The sequence below is a fragment of the Larimichthys crocea genome, chromosome X (assembly GCF_000972845.2).
Source record: "Larimichthys crocea isolate SSNF chromosome X, L_crocea_2.0, whole genome shotgun sequence".
NCBI lineage: Eukaryota > Metazoa > Chordata > Actinopteri > Sciaenidae > Larimichthys > Larimichthys crocea.
The window spans coordinates 8,451,097-8,468,374 of NC_040020.1; the positions used below are offsets into that span (position 1 = coordinate 8,451,097).

General features: G+C 44.0%; 1 protein-coding gene across 1 annotated transcript in view; it reads right to left on the reverse strand.

Annotated features, from left to right (window-relative positions):
* The window catches only part of palm3 (paralemmin 3), a 47,049-nt gene extending 36,600 nt beyond the window's left edge, over positions 1-10,449 (reverse strand). The window contains exon 1 of the mRNA XM_019269219.2: positions 10,028-10,449. The gene's annotated coding sequence lies outside the window, so the exon portion shown is untranslated. The remainder of the gene's footprint in view (positions 1-10,027) is intronic.
* Positions 10,450-17,278: the final 6,829 nt, after the last annotated feature.

The window sequence follows — 17,278 nt, forward strand, 5'->3', positions numbered from 1 at the left end:
CAAACTGGGAATAAATGAACCAGATTTAAACCCCAATGTGAGCAGACTCTGTATGATTCGGACGGTTCATGTAAAGTTATTTTTATAACAGAATATCAGTGAACATGTGTGAAACGTGTCGGTGTAGGAACCAGATCAGCTCGGGGTCCTCCACACAACACGGTATCTACGTCAACGCCACTCGGACAAACCAAACTGCCCCAGATTTTCTCAATCGACATAGATTTTATTTTATTTTTGACTTATCTGCGTGTGTGTATTTGCGTGTATATACACACACACATATCCAACTGAGAAATCACAGTTATTCTCATGTTTCGTGAACATTTCTTACCCACACGTGTGGAGTCAAAACAACAAGCAGTTTATTGCTGCTCCATAGCTGCTGCCGAAAACCAACTCTGTCAACTCTCCGACGGAGGTACAGCGTTTATCTAGTTGCTATGACTACAGCCAATCACAACTCTCCAACGTACGGCGTTTACCTAGTTATGATCCCATTCGTTGACGTCATCAGTAGATGAAGGACCCCGAGCCGATCTGGTCTTTAACCGACCCAAAAGATCACGTCACACACAGGCCGCTGCTCATCGATGCTGTTGTTCCCTGTTGGTGGAACGTCCTACCAGTTCCTACAGATCAGGGTGTCCCTCTCTACCTTCACAAAACCTCCTGAAGACCTCCAGCTCTTCAGAGAGGACCTCCTCTACAACACTACCAACAGCTGGACATGACACATCTGTCCCCTCTACAGCTGTCACAGTACTTACTGCTGCACTAACGCGTCCTCGTCTCGTTCGCTTTGGATAAACGGATCAGCTGAAGTTCTGTTGCAAACGTGGGTGTGCAGAAGATAAACCTGTTTATGTGGATGATACATGGTTATATATACACACCTGGAAATGAAGACAGACGGCTGAGAGTCCATAAGAACCTTTAACAGCTTTCACTATGGCGACAGCGGTGAGGACAAACTTGTCTTTAACAAGTTGAAAATATTAACAAATGATCTGAAAGAACAGAAATGAACTGTCACAATGTTTATAATCAGTTCAGAGTCATTTATGACCTCTGTTTCATTTCTCTGTTTTTCTAGTTTCTGAATAAGAACAACCGGATTTCTTTGGACTGCTGAACAAAACAAGATATTTGAAGTCATGACGGCTGCTGCGGATAAACGTCGTGTGGAGTTTTTATGTTAGAAGAATAGAAGTAACTGACATAACAATGGATAATCAAACTAATTGTTAGCTTTGTTTTGCATGGGCTCAACGGAAAGAGGAGTGACTGTGGAGCTGCTTGTGACTGCAGCTCAAAGTGTGACTCGACTTTACAGGTAGGGGTCACCTGCAAAACGCCAGAGGACAAAGTGTCTCTGCTCACCGATGCATGATGTCAGACTGGATCTCTGCAGTTCAATCAGTCACCACGTTGTGCATTAACAGTGTTAATAGGAAGCAGATTTCGACAGGTGAGGTTCCCACAGGGCAGCAGATTACAATAAACAAAGGGTGTGTACTGGATCTGGCTTACAAGAACAATTAACTGAACAGAAAAATGCTGTTTGGTGGTTCTGGTAATGCAGTTCATGCAGCTCAGGACACAGTAGTGCTGCAGCAGCTCTGATAAAGACAGAGGAACTCTTTCACTGTGATACCTTTCAGTCTTTGGCCTCTTCTGACTGAACTCCTCATGTTGGTTAATGTTCTCCTTGCACTTTGAGCAAAGGCGTATGTGAGACATGTGTTGGCTTGCTTCAGTGATTTCTCTGTCTGTGTGTGTGTGTGTCTGTGTGTGCACAGGCAGGGTTAGTGCGTGTTTCACACAACAGGTTTGGAGAGGAATGCAGGACTGGTGTAATCCGGTCTCGGTTCATTTTCGCTATTGTCATGGAGTCAAAAGCCTGTAGGCCTGGTGTGCCTCGCAGCTCAGTCACGATTACACACATCATCTCACATCACACACTGCAGCCAGAACAGAAACCATCATTAAAAGACACCAGACAACACAGTGCGATGTTACAAATACATCTGTAGCTGTGTTTAACATGCCTCTTCTTTATTATAACAGAGGACAAACAACATCATTAAAAGGAATCCACTCTGACCTGTGATCAGCTGAACGGTGTCTCTGTCATTCGTACGTCTGTTCTCACTCTATGTAACTTTGGGCTCCGGGTCGGGAGAAGTACGTAACGCTTTACGGCACTAAGTCACACAGCAGCAACTATTTCACTGATTCTGGTGAAACTGGATCATATTTTATGGAGGAAATGTTTTCTGGTTTTCCCTCTGATGTCCTCCGGCTGCTCCGCCTCAACTCTCTGTGATTTACAGAGTTTATGATGGACAGTGAAGTAAACTGCTGACAGCTGTAGCTGCTGTTAGCTCATGTTAGCTCAGTCTGTTAGCTGCTGTTAGCTCATGTTGGCTCAGTGTGTTAGCCACTCTTAGCTGCTGTTAGCTCAGTTTGTTAGCCATTCTTAGCTGCTGTTAGCTCAGTTTGTTAGCTGCTGTTAACTCAGTTTGTTAGCCACTCTTAGCTGCTGTTAGCTCAGTTTGTTAGCCACTCTTAACTAATGTTAGCTCAGTTTGTTAGCCGCTGTTAGCTAATGTTAGCTCAGTTTGTTAACTGCTGTTAGCTGCTGTTAGCTCATGTTAGCTGTTGTTTGTACCAACAGGCGTTATGGACTAATAGGAAGAAGAAGAGGAGGTAACCAGGCTCAGCAGCTTCTATGGACATGATGGCAGAGGAGAAGAGAGTGAAGAGGACGCTGACGGAGGAAGCTAAGAAGAGAAAAGGAGAGAGTGAGCGAGCAAGAAGCCGCCGGACAAGAGTAAATGTGGGACTGACTTTTAGTCAAACTGACAGATGAAACTTAATTGCAGTTAAATGTTCGTCGCAGCATCATCGTGATGATTTGACTTCAGCGCTGTGATTAGCTCAGTGTCAGAGAGGCAGAGATAACATTTCCTCAGGCTGCAAACACAGACTGTGTTACCATATAAATGAGAATGTAAATCCTCCTACCTGTTTCAGATTTTATTTAAATAAACTGCGACGCCTGCCGAGCTCAAAGCTGTGGGGAGAAAATCCTGAATGCTGCCGCCTCTGATTAATATCACACAAAAGCACTTGAATTAAACTCGGTTAACTCGCATCTGTTTGGCAATTTCCAAGGAAGTTATATTTCATTTCATCAGACCTGATGATCTCTTTATATTCACGGAGGTTTTATGAAGATACTTGGTACCCAATTGGATTTAGCTCATTATTCTCAGGTTTCCCCTCTTGTTCTGCTCCAGGCTGTCTTTCATTTCTCTCTCATTTTACCTCATCCACTTCTCTGTCACCCGCTCTCTCTTTTTAATATAACTCTTAAACAGTTGTTCCTTTGTTACTCCGACAGCCGTGTCTGTAACTCTCAGGTTTTTATTATAGTTACCACCTAAATGATTTAAAGAGTTCTTCAGATGCATTACGACTACAGCATCGAGTCAGGTTAATAAAATCCTTGTTCAAATAACGTCTGACAGTAATGTCGGCCTGTGACTAATTACTAAGTACACAGCAAACTTTGTGCTCACACACTCCCCTCTTGTAAAATGTCAAAGCACAGAGTTAGATAAACTGTAACTTTGTCAGACGGTCAACTTAATATCTGATCTTCCCCATTGTTGAAAGATTAAATGAACATCTGAAATTGTTTCACCAACATTCATTTTCTACAAATGTACAGTCCCAAAGCCATTTGTACCAGGGTTAGAGGTCTTGGCTGGTTCCCAGGACCCGACACTGTGGGGTTTCAATAACAGCACTTCACACCTCCAGCACGGACTGACCCAACAGGTCAAGAGGCTGCTGAAGAGGAATGCTCTCTCTCTCTACGGCGACATAATGTGTTCTTTGGGTTTTAGTCAATGCATCAAGGTCAAACACATCCAGGAAACTGAAGGAACACTCTCTTTAAGGTCAGACAAATAATATGTCTTCAACACCGGCCTGGAGCAGGGATAGAAATTAAGCTGTCAACAAGACAAATGTTCTGATCATTAACACACGCTGTATGCCTGATGTACAGTCGTGTACACTGGATATGGATACAAAACTGTGCAAATAAGAGTCTGCAAACAAAGCCCGGTAACAGCAGGCGTGACGTACAAGTTTCTACAAGCGGTTTGGCTGAGTCGGTTCAGTTCAGGCTGACCTCGGCAGTGTAACGCTATTCCCTGTTGGTCTCAAGGGCTCGAACCCGGTCCGGTCTGACGCTGAGCCCGGTTCTGTTTAGAGTTGTCACGATACTAAAATAAGTAACCACGATACTATACCAGACAAAGTATCGCAGTTCCGGGTATTATCGCGATACTGCGGCCTTTTTTTATTATTATTATTTTTATAAACTGCAATGTATTTGTACAAGTTAGTTTGAAACAACGACGTTTGTTTTTTAAGCAAAATTAGTGTTGCCACTGACGAAGACGCCACGGCAGACTCGCTGCTCGGGCCCGGTGCTTCTGCCATGGTGAGTGTGTTGTCTCGTGTCTGGGCCAGACAGAACTTTAGCTTGTTGTTTGTTTTGAAGCGAGTTTCTATCGAAGCGGAGCTGTCTTCGCGGAGTTCGTTCTTGCCGGCAGAAACACACGAACAGCCAATCAGCTAACAGACGGGCGGACCCAGCGTGCGGAAACAGCCTATCATATCCCTGGACGTCACCAGTAACAGGCAAACAGCCAATCATTCAGCAGCTGTGTAGTTCGGTTGCGGTTCCATGTTGGTTTGTTTACAAAGGAGTAGCATGCAGTGAGAAGCCGGGAGGAGAGCAGAGGTGGAGACTGGCACCGGTAGTATAGTAATCCACGGTAGGACTGTCGTGTAAAAGTTCTAGTATAGTAGCGACGGTTATGATTTGGCACCGCGGGGTACCGTGTATACCGTGGGTATCGTGCAACTCTAGTTCTGTTGCCTGCTAACGGTTTTAGCGAGTGGTTAGACCAAAATGTGAGTGACATCTGACCCAGTCTGAATAAAGTTCTGTGGTTCACTCACAGACCGGATCAAACAGGAAGCACTCCGCTCCGGCGGCGTCAGAAGAGAGAAAGCGTTTGATTGGATGTTAAAATTAGTACACGCCCCCGTACCCCGAGTGCAGAGTGACATCATCAGCAACTTTTTATGGTTTGTCAGGAAATTACAAACTCTAAAATACCACGAAGAACAACTTCATCGGGGCTGTAATGTGTGATTGACAAATCCATTAATTAGATAGTTATAACTGAGATGATGCTAAATTGTTGTAATTGTGAAATTTCAAGCCTCCTCTGATGATAAAAGAATATTTCCAACAAAACCACAGCTACCAGCACCGCCAAACACAAAGCAGGCTCGGTGAATGAGTTCATGTCCGTGTGGGCAGCAGATCTGTCGTTGGCATTTTGAGCGATTCACCATCAAGGTTCTTCCAAACTAGCTGTGAACTGGCAGCGACAAGCTTTAATTGATTAGACAACAACATCATCTCACATTAGCTGCAGCTCTGGAAGGAGGTGTAACATTAGACAGCTTGCTGGCATCGTTAAATTGTGACAACACCTCCATCTCTTCCTGTTATACACACACACACACACACACACCCAAAAAACATGTCTATCTCTGCTATTCATCAGCAGTTTGTGGCATTCAGTCAATTTAATGCACAGAACTTGAAGCATATCTCGTGTCTGATGTGCGCTCGTGCTTTGCCAGCATTTTAAATACATTCCCACGCCTCATTCAGGTAATTGTTTCCTACATTGTGCAGCAGCTTGTATTCTCCTCCTCTATGGCGGCTAACCAGACAATGTAACCTCACAACCACAGCGCAGCGGTGTGTATTCACACATGTGTATTTGTTTTTGTGTGACGTGTTGAGGTTTGCATTATTTAGGCCGTCTTCTTGGTTCCATTCGCACAGAAATAGGAACACCGGACGATTGCGTAAGTGAATGTCAAAGAGCCAAACTCAGCTCTGTGCGGCTGGTTTTTAACATTTGGGTTAGATATACTGTATTTTATATATAAAAAATATGTTAAATTTAAAGTTATCCAAAATAAAAATCTCATTTATATCAGGTCGTTTTAAAGAAGAAAATTAAAGGTCCAGTGTGCAAGATTTTCAGAATAAGAAATATAATATTGATAACTATGTTTTCATCTATGTATAATCACCAGAACATAAGAATATTTTGAGCCTCTTATATCTACAGTGGGAGCGGGTCCTCTTCCACAGAGCCTGCCATGTTGAAAACACTGTCACCAGGAACAGACAAACTAAATGCTGACTCTAGACAGGACCCTTAAAATGCTGTTTCCCCTTTACACTCGGTAGGCCAGGGTGATGTGAGGAGACTGCAATGCAGCGATTAGACCACAAGATGCAACTAAATCTTAAAACTAAACTAAAACTGAAAGAACAAAGAAAACTGAATCTTCTTCAGAGGTGCTGCTACCCAGTTATGCATTTACCTACATTTCTTTGGAGGAGCTTATTATTTTTCTCTTCTTGTTATTTTTGGGTCCTTTTTCAAAAAGGAAATATCTTGTACTTTTTTCCCCGAGAGGAAGCAAAACAATTGAAAAATGGCGTCCTGATTCAGGAGGTGAAATCACAGGGAGGGGTGCAGAGAGGGAACAGACTGTGATCTTAGAAAGACTTAAAAAAGATGATCCCGTCAGAGGCGGCTCAGGTCTTTCTCAGTCATCTCCTCAGATCATTACCTTCACAACCAAAACACATTACTTAACTGTCTAATCCTTGTCTGCTTGATTAAAAGCACCGCTGCTGCTGCTGCTGCTGGAGACAAAAGAAAGCACGTGTACGACAAAGTCAACTGAAGACGGTAAATGTTTTTCTGCCTCCCTCCGTCTCTCACCGGCTGTCAGGACAGAACTTCGGAGCTTTTCAACTCAACAGATTATTGCAAATCAGAGAAACAACAATCTGTGTCGACACAGAGACAAAAGCACACGACGCTGAAATTTCAGACTGTACTCCTCACTTTAACGTTGAAGGCGTGGCTGGTATCTCAGGTATGTTAAGCTCACGTGGTGACATAATGCAGAAACATGCTGCAGGCCAGGTGAGCTCACTGGGGAGCAATTTAGAAATGTGTGAGTGTGAGCGGCCGGGCCCTGAGATGTTATCCTGCCTGCTCACAACAGCGAGGTGTCAGAACAAACAGATGATTTATCACCCGGTCCTGAATAGAACTCACAGCATGTGTCTCAATATTCTCCATGTTGAAAATGAACCCATCGTATGTTAGGCTAAAACTGAAGACTGCTAAACTTTACATAATAATAACAGACTCAGCTGCTCCACATGTTTCACACATGAATATCATCTCCTTCGTCGCTGTGTGCACGATGCAGTCAGAGAAAACAGCTCTGTGTCTCTAGAGAAGCTCAAAGAGACCCTGGTGATGTCATACTGATCTCATAAGGGTTATCGTGGTCTGGGGACAAAGACTACAGACTTTAAACTAATCATTTTTACAAAACGTTGAATGGAATCTGAAAAATATAAACATTTACTACACTGGGGAAGTGCTGCATGCAGTAATTATGAAGGACTTCGCAGCCTCTGGCATTTCGAGCTGCTTTTAAATCTCTCTCTTCAAACGTCTCCAAATTCGAAGTGAAATATTAAATAAGCAGAACAAAGTGGAATAAGCTGAACAGTGCTGCGTTAACAAACTTGTGGCTTTACACACACTGAGAACAAACTTGTCATTTATCACTTCCATCGTTTCTCCACTCGAACGATGAGATCTCTGTCTGTCTCACTGATCTGCTGTTTCCAGGTGAACCATCTTTGTTCACCTGGTGCCTGACTCTAATCTTCTCCACAGCCATAACAACAACAGCCTGAAGCACGGTGTGTTTGTGCAGCAGAGTCGCGAAGCTCTGACGTTCTAATGTAACGTTCACGGAGCATCATTAACGTGGAAGCGCGAACAATCGAAGCAGAGTTTGCATCTGATGACGACACATGATGTGAGAGGGACAGAGGTGTGAAAATAAATCTCACTTCAGCCGAGGATGGACGGACAGACATGCTGGGGGGGCGATGAGGCAGTGAGGAATTTCCCTCCTGCTGAAAACTCATCCATCACCCAGTTTGCCAAGCAGAGGAGTGGCTGGATTTAATCACTCCCAGCTCCTCTTTTGTCTCGTCTCCTTTATCTTTCTACTTTTTTAATCTCCCTCCACTTTGTCAGAGTCTGACTCTCTCCTGATCTCTTCAACACCATCTGACGAGATAAAACTCGAGCTGATTGGTGGTGCTGACGACCACACAGTGTCTCCCTGTCTTATCTGTCTCTAACAGCCATCGGGCCCACTCGACCCGTCTCCTCTTTGTGAGCTTGAGTTTGATATTTGCAGATTCATATCAAAAACCAAACAGCTTGTGGCACAAAAACTAAAATGCATTTTATTCTGTATTTTATATGCACCAAATATATGAGAACATCCTTGATATTACCCAGAAAGACATAAACTAAATAACGTCTGTTAACTGTTGATCCACACTGACCTGTGATCAGCTGAACGGTGTCTCTGTCATTCGTACGTCTGTTCTCACACTATGTAACTTTGGGCTCCGGGTCGGGAGAAGTACGTAACGCTTTACGGCACTAAGTCACACAGCAGCAACTATTTCACTGATTCTGGTGAAACTGGATCATATTTTATGGAGGAAATGTTTTCTGGTTTTCCCTCTGATGTCCTCCGGCTGCTCCGCCTCAACTCTCTGTGATTTACAGAGTTTATGATGGACAGTGAAGTAAACTGCTGAGTTTGTTGCCTCCAGTTTCAATGTGATGTCGCAAGAATGCAGCACAAAAACACTCCATGGAGTCACACTGAGTGTAAAACATATTCCACTGTAACAGACCGACAAATATGACGAGTGACATACGGACATCAAGCTGACGCTGCCATCACTTATGATAACAAGTTTATAATTCACAACGTGACACGTCTTCCTTTTAGGTTTATAGTCAGACTGCATGTTTAAGAACAGGTTTGTCTGAAGTTGTCTCATCCCGGGACGTCATAAAAACAGCATGTGCTGATCTGTGATCTGTGAGCTTTATATTTCCATGTCTCCTGTTGCTGGGACCTTTATGAGCAAACCTCTCTTTTCGTGCGCTTGTTAACAGAGTAACTCTTTTCCTGAGAGTCAAATTAAGCCAGAGGTGAGTAAAACCCCCTGGATCCGGCCTCGAGGCTCTCACTTCATCAGCCTGACAGAAGAAGAGGCATGTCAGGACTCCTGCTGGGCTCTCTGCTTGTAAATCAGCGAGCTGCATGCTGAGCAGCGCTTTTTTGTTTGATGGGTCGTGAGGCTGAAAAAAAATCTGCCTTTAAAAAATAAATAATAATAATAAAGCTGTGGCACGGATCTTAACCAGAGGTGTGCTTAAAGTGCGATGTGTTCTGTGAGTCATGCATAAATGTGTGGTTATGTGATACCCAGATATTTGCATGGCTGCGTGGCGTGTGTGTTTTGTTGTTTCTGTGTGTGGCAGTTGATGCAGCTGCAGCAGTTAGGGAAGTGTCCACAGATAACCGCTCTGTCTGAACACTGCTTCATAAACTGCTGGAATAACTCTGCACACGACAGATTTTTTGGACTTAATTACTCATAAAAGTTGCTCATGTAAAAGAACTGCAAGTGTTAGACTTCATTCATGCGAGAGTAAGAGTACAGAAGGTTAGCTCAGTGTTTGTGTGAGTGCAGCATGTATATTTTAGTAACACTGAACCAGGACTGAATGATCCAACAGTCACATATGTGAGGGTTCAATCAATAAATGACTCTGTGGTCTGCAATGCTGAACAGAGGTCAGACAAGTCAACAGCTGCTGGGCTGTGCAGCCCGGCTGGGCTCACTTCCACCTCCTGGCCCAGTTTCAAAAGGTGTTAACCCACCACGTCCTCCAGACTTCTATTCAAACCCACACACAAAGAAAAGAAATGCACTCACCTGCTCACAGCTGATCACTTGATATCTCGTTTAGTTTCCAATAAACGGTGAAAGCAGGCGGAGGTGGAGCTGGTGGAGCTGGTGGAGCTGGTGGAGCAGCCTGCAGGAACTTTTCAGCTGAATGAAGTGAGCAGAAAACCCGGACCCGGAGTTCCCCGCCGTGTGTGTGAACACCTGAGCGAGTCTGAGCCCCACGAGCTCCACGAGCCGCGACCGGAGCAGAGCGCGCGCGCACACACACACACTCACACTCACACACACGCGCGCGCGTCGTTACATTTAGGAAAGTTTCTGCAAAGTTTGTTTCCGAAAAAGTGAAAACCGTCCCGGAAAGAGCCGAGATCACCGCCTCGCTTCGTGCCCAAACCCGTCCGAGAGAGGAGGAATAGAGGTCGGTCTGTCTGCCTGTGTGTGTGTGTGTGTGTGTGTGTGTGTGTGTCCGGTGGTTACCTGACTCCAGTCATTACCGGGAGGCCAACCCTCCTCACAGCAGCAGCCTCATGTTTCCTGTTGTTCGCTGCACAGCAGATAAACAGCAACAGGTTGCTTTGTGTCAAGCAGCAGCAGCAGACAGGCTGCACACACAAAGAGTCACTGCAAACATCAATGCAACATATGCAACATAGAAATATGTATTATTATTATTATTTTGTGCAACAATGCAGCCCACAGTGTCAGAGTGTAATCCCACTGTGGTAACTATGATCAGCTGTACTCTGATTACATTACTTCTGATCAAAAACTAGTGAGTCCACAACTTTGCTGACAGCCAATCATCTACAATGTCACCAACAGCAGACATAGAAAACATTTCCTCCATAACTGCAATTAAGTTTCATCTTCCTCCGTCAGCGTCCTCTTCACTCTCTTCTCCTCTGCCATCATGTCCATAGAAGCTGCTGAGCCTGGTTACCTCCTCTTCTTCTTCCTGGTCGTCCATAACGCCTGTTGGTACAAACACTCAGTTCGTCAGCTTGGCGGTGAGCTCAGAGCGACGGTACCCGTCGCTCTGAGCTCACCGCCAAGCTGACGAACTGAGCTAACAGCAGCTACAGCTGTCAGCAGTTTACTTCACTGTCCATCATAAACTCTGTAAATCACAGAGAGTTGAGGCGGAGCAGCCGGAGGACATCAGAGGGAAAACCAGAAAACATTTCCTCCATAAAATATGATCCAGTTTCACCAGAATCAGTGAAATAGTTGCTGCTGTGTGACTTAGTGCCGTAAAGCGTTACGTACTTCTCCCGACCCGGAGCCCAAAGTTACATAGTGTGAGAACAGACGTACGAATGACAGAGACACCGTTCAGCTGATCTCAGGTCAGTGTGGGTTAAATCTGATGGAAAAGTTACAACATGTTGCTTTAAGAAGACGATTTACTTTATTAATCCTCACCATCACTTGGCCTCGTCATATTTTAGGTTAATCTCTCCATGTGGTGATGCTTTATGTTCAGGTTTTGTCTCACAGACACACACAAAGGGCTTATACAGATACAAATGCTGAGATGTGGACCTGAACACAGTCCACACTCCATACTGCAGTCCGCCTAGTGGACTTGAACCGGCCAAGTCCCTACAGACCAAAAAAGACCTCATCTCTCACCATCTGGTCCATTTCCTGCAGGTGCTCAAGGTCATGTCACACTATCAGGAGTGATTTTAATGAAATGAAGCATCTGTTCTAAAAGGTAAGCCAATATTTGCATTGGACCTAGTGTACGATGATGAAGCACGCAGCAGAGTATGTGACAACTATTGTGTCTGTAGAGTCTATTAGTGCTCACCATGCTGTGTTTAGGTTCCTGCTGCTGCTTATTTTTGATCTGCCATTCATACAGTTTGCAAACACGGTTAGTTCATAACCCATTTATGTATTTTCATGGAGTCAGAAAACTTGAATATTTAAGAGATTTGGCATTAGTTATTAGTTTGGATCTGGATGACCGCAGGTCTCCACGGTGGAGCTCAGGTCTGTCATCAGAATGTGTTTATGATGTGATATTGTTGGGTTGTATGTCTGTGGTTGTCTTCTCTGAAGGAGTCGACCAACACATCCGTCTGGATTTCAGATGAAGTTTAGTTTCCTTTTGTCTTGTTCTGTGAGGGTAGTTAGCTCTAAGCATGTGAAGTCTTTTAAAGTTTGTGACTATGCATGACTCACTGTTACTCTGATTACATTTGCTAATGCAAATCAACACCTCTGATTATTTTTATTTTGCACTGAAGATCATGTTGATGCTGCGCTGGCTGTAATCAGGTGAATGGTGTCTGTCATTCAGACGTCGTGTACGCTTCAACTCTCTGATTTACAGAGTTTCCTGATGGACAGTGAAGTAAACTGTAGCTGCTGTTAGCTCAGTTTGTTAGCCGGGGAGTAATAGTGTTTGTACCAAAGGTGTTTTGGACCACCGGGAGGAAGAAGAAGAAGAAGAAGAGGTTTACAGGTTCAGGGAGCGGGGTCAGTGTCATGCCAGAACCAGAGCCAGGAAATTAGGCAATGTAACCGGGCTCAGCAGCCTCTACGGATATAATGGCAGAGGAGATGAGAGCGAAGAGGACGCTGACGGAGGAAACTAAGAAAAGAAAAGGAGAGAGTGAGCGAGCAAGAAGCCGCCGGACAAGAGTAAAGAGAGTTTCCTGATGGACAGTGAAGTAAACTGCTGACAGCTGTAGCTGCTGTTAGCTCATGTTAGCTCAGCTTGTTAGCCGGGCTGTCCGGACTGTGAGCTCAGAGCACCGGGGGAGTGATAGTGTTTGTGCCACAGGCGTTTTGGAAGAAGAGGAAGAGGTTTACCGGCTTGGGATACGGGGGAATTAAGCAAAGTAAGTGGGCTCAGCAATCTCTACGGACATAATGACAGAGGAGAAGAGGCCGAAGAAGAAGTTAACGAAGGAAGCTTAAAGCTAAAACGATGTGTTCTTGAAGTTGACACTGGAGTGGGCAGTTCCAGTGGATACAAAGTTCTGTTCACGAGTGACACCAAGGACAGACCAAAGGCACAAATCAACTATACTGTAGCTCCATGAAATAAAACTAGGCCAAGTTATTTTTATGTATATTTCATTATAGCTTACTCATATTTCATTCATACCACAATATACTTGAGGCTCATTCTCGTGATTAATTGCCTTTTTGACATGCCCAGATCAAGGATGTAGTGAAGTAGGAGCGTAACAGCGTCTTCAGAGATGGTCCGTATTTTAGCCGCATCAATGACAGCTTAGCTGACCTGTGCTGTATCTTCTTTATAATCTCATTCTGCTAAAAATCTGATTAATTCTTTATGGCTGAAATTCCCTAGCATGGCAATTTGAAGCGAGAATGTCCTTGGCTGTGATCCACAGTGATGGTGTATGAAATGAGCACATCCACTGACTCGGCCTACTTCTGATTCCCCAAGACAAGAGAGAGTCTTCACATGAGCAGCCAGATAGTGGGAGCACACAGGCTCGTATCGCAGCTTCTCCTTTACAATACGGCCAAACCATCTCACTGTCTTTTGTGTGTGTGTGTGTGTGTGTGTGTGTGTGTGTTGGTGGGGGGGAAGGTATTTGTTAAAATAGCAACCTTTCCTTAACAATACAGTGTGCATGTGCTTTTGTAAATGTGTGCTCATGCGTTGGAGTGCCAGCACCTTCTAAACACTGCTCTTTTGTTTGCTTGTATGTGCTTGTGTAGCATACTGTAGAAAGAGCGCCGGCTGTATCTGTGCGTTTGCGTTCCTGTGCGTACAATGCACGTGAGCAGAAATGTCATGGAAACCCATTAGAGGCCTGATGTTTGTCCTCAAACATGAAAATGCGTCATGTGACGCTGCAACCATGTGACCTGTCAAGAACTTTGTGATACCTACCTACACAACGTCCATATTTGATACAGTCCATGAGCTCGCTGCACTGTTGAAATGAACCAAAACAAAGAGCTGAAAGAGCCCAAATACTCCTCAAGTCTCCATTTCACATCATCCTTTTTGATCTATGTATTTTGTTTGTTTGTCTGTTATATTTGAATGTTGTATCCTGCCATTGCTCTTTCCTCACTGCAAAACGATGAACATTTACTCTGAAGCACTTTGTGCTCCTGATTGATTGATTTCTATAGGAATTAGAGTTGCACATTTATCTCTCTGTGATAAATGATTTGATACGATTCAGAAACGATATACTTTTATTACAGACTGATTCGGTACGAATCGATACAGTGTAAGAATGATACGATTTGATTTGATTCTACGGTTTTATTTATTGTAGATATTTTATAAAATAAAGAATCTTACAGTACAGTACAATGTTTTCTAAAAGACCACATATCCCCAAGCATTGTTGCTTTATGGAACTGGCAAAAATAAAATAAAATAAAAAGAACAACAACAAAATCACATGTCAATGTATTTATTTGTAGACATGGACCAAAAAAAGTCTGGCTGAATCAACGTCATTTGTTGGAGAGAATCCGATGGATTTTCAAAATAAAATAACAACGTTAAAAGAGACAAAAGCGAAACTAATTAACTACGTAGCATATTTCCACACGTAGAAGCATGTTTAGAAGAACGTACACCGGGAAAATGGTCAAATCTGAGCAAGTAAACAAAGAAGCTAAACGCTTCTGAAACACTCCCGGAGGGTTTGAGGTCACGTGCAGGATGGACCAAATATGCCACGCTCACGCAACGCAACTATTCCCAAAAGTGTGTGAAGCCGCCAACCGATTCCAAGTCTCGCGATACCTGATCCATGACTCTACAACCGATTCATGGCTAATTTGCATCAGTCGTATCTCTCACGTGTTAAACCCAATATTCAGGTCGCATCGGTTCATCGTTCACAACCCGAATAGGAATCCTAAAGCTACTTTAAGGTTAGGTTAGGCTCAGGCAACTTAAACACCTGCTCACCATTTGTGTTGGTGATTAATAAAAACGTTGGTTGCGGGTCCGCGGCAGGAGACAAACTCCTGGTTTCCTGCATCAGAGTCAAACCTACCACGTGCCAATCCACTAGCCTGACCAGCACAGCCTCATCACCACATGTGGGCCTCTATACTGACTTCACTGCTGTGCCACTGGATAGATTGTAGAGGTGCAGGATTGTCCGATATAGTTGTTATTCCCAGAGATGCTGGGCTGAAAGCAGTGTGCAAAAAGGAAAGTCAAGAGGACAGGTGTACTGCATGTGTGTGTGAGTGTGTGTGTGTTTGTAGGCTATGCATGCTCACCTCTGTGTACTTGCTCTACTTACAGAGTCCTGCAGCGTCTTCCCTGTTTCGCCCTTGACTTTGATAACTCCCCTTACTCTTTACAGTCTTAACGTACCTGAGTTATATCATCACACACACCACTCTGTAAGCCCAGACAGGTATATAAAGGTAAAGGCATCAACCGTCATGGAAGAGATGCTTCTGAAAACAGCGCACCTGCAGAGTATGAGTTAAAGCGATGGGGCGGATAATGTAGACGTCCTTTGGGAGGCTGTAAAAGACAGATATTAATACAGTCACTGGAAATATGCTGCAGTTGTTTCGATGTCCTTGCAGTAGCCAGGTGATGTTGTTACGTAATGAGCTTTTCATCACGGTCGGTCATTTAGTTGAGTCATTTAGTTTGACTTGAGTCTGAGGTCAGTCACATTAGGTCTTAACGGTTTGTAATCAAGGCCGCCTTTAAGTGGCACTTTTCTTTTCATCTATATTGTATGTGCACTATTTAATATGTAAGTATGTGTGTGTGTGTGTGTGTGTGTCCCGCTTGTCATTTCACTGTATGAGTTCAGCGAGTTGCCATGGGAACTATGACATCCGTGACGCCACGTGATTTTATCCATCATTCTGAGGAAAAAGGAGACACTTTCGTGTGAGTGGTCCGTGGTCCCTCTCCAGCTGTGAGTGATTTGTTTAAGTGCAGCTTTTATCATGCATTACACGTTAACCTGACAAGTGTTTGTAAGAAATGTATTTAGAAATATGTAAGAGCGATTTACATTTCCCACCTATTTCATATATACGTTTCACCATGATCGCTCCACTCAAACTGGATTTCAAATGCAGGGAGACGTTAACTTGGTTAACTTGTTGTATTACATTTCTGTGTAAAATAGGAGAGTAGATAATAATTACTTTCCTAAAATGTTGAAGAATGAGTTTGATGTTTTTTGGGTTACCTTTGCCAAAGTGAAGCTGTTCCCAGCAGCCGGTTATCTTAGCGTAGCATAAAGACTGGAAGCAGGGGGAAACCTGATGTAACAAAATCCTACTACCACAACCGCAGACTGTGTACATCATGGATGTACCAACAGGTTTCTGAATAGCTGTTGTGAAGCTCAGTGTGGTGGCTCTGTCCGTTTCCATCTTGGTAGTCCTGCCTCCGCCACACTCTTAATCCTGCATAACTTTAAGCCTTAATATAATGTGAACAGGTGAGTTGTATATAAATCCACCCTCAGTACAGTTGTCATGAACGGGGAAATTAGCTACAGAGACCAAAACTGTTTTTTGTACCAGGCTGTAAACATGTTTATTTCTGCTGTGAAGTTGGACATTTGGACATGGGGACTTATGGAGACTGACTCACTTCTGGAGCCAGCCTCAAGTAAATGGACTGTACCGTATGTATAGCGCCTTTCTAGTCTTCTGACCACTCAAAGCGCTTGCATTGGCTGCCATGCAAGTGCCATCTGCTCATCAGTTTGAGGAGCTTACACATTCAAGCACAGCCTTCAGGAGCAATTTGGGGTTCAGTATCTTGCCCAAGGACACTTGAACATGCAGACTGGAGGAGCCGGGGATCGAACCGCCGATCTTCTGATTAGTGGACGACCCGCTCTACCTCTGATGGATGTATGAGGAGCTGCAGTTTTTGGCTTCTCTGCCTAGAACCAATAAAACTCAGTAGCTAACATGTCACATCTAAACATGATGTGGTTTTATGGAGTAACGTCAAGAATCTGTACAAATGAAACAAACAAGAAATCACATCATAAGATGTAAAGATGCTGGTAGGCTGTTTTTTCATTGTTTGTTTTATGGGTAAACTTGTCGAAGCATTGCTTAGTCTTGTATGCTGTAATTGGACTGAAGTCCACACGCCGAGTACAGACCTGTGTGGCAATGCTCGAGGGAAATGTCCCAGTGTCCAGCAGTCTGCTGGTGCCATGGCAACATGTTTAAACATGTAGCAACACACATGAACACACACGTGTCTTTGTTTTAGCCCTGAAGCGAGGCAGGGAAAGTGTTAAAGGCAAACTCGTT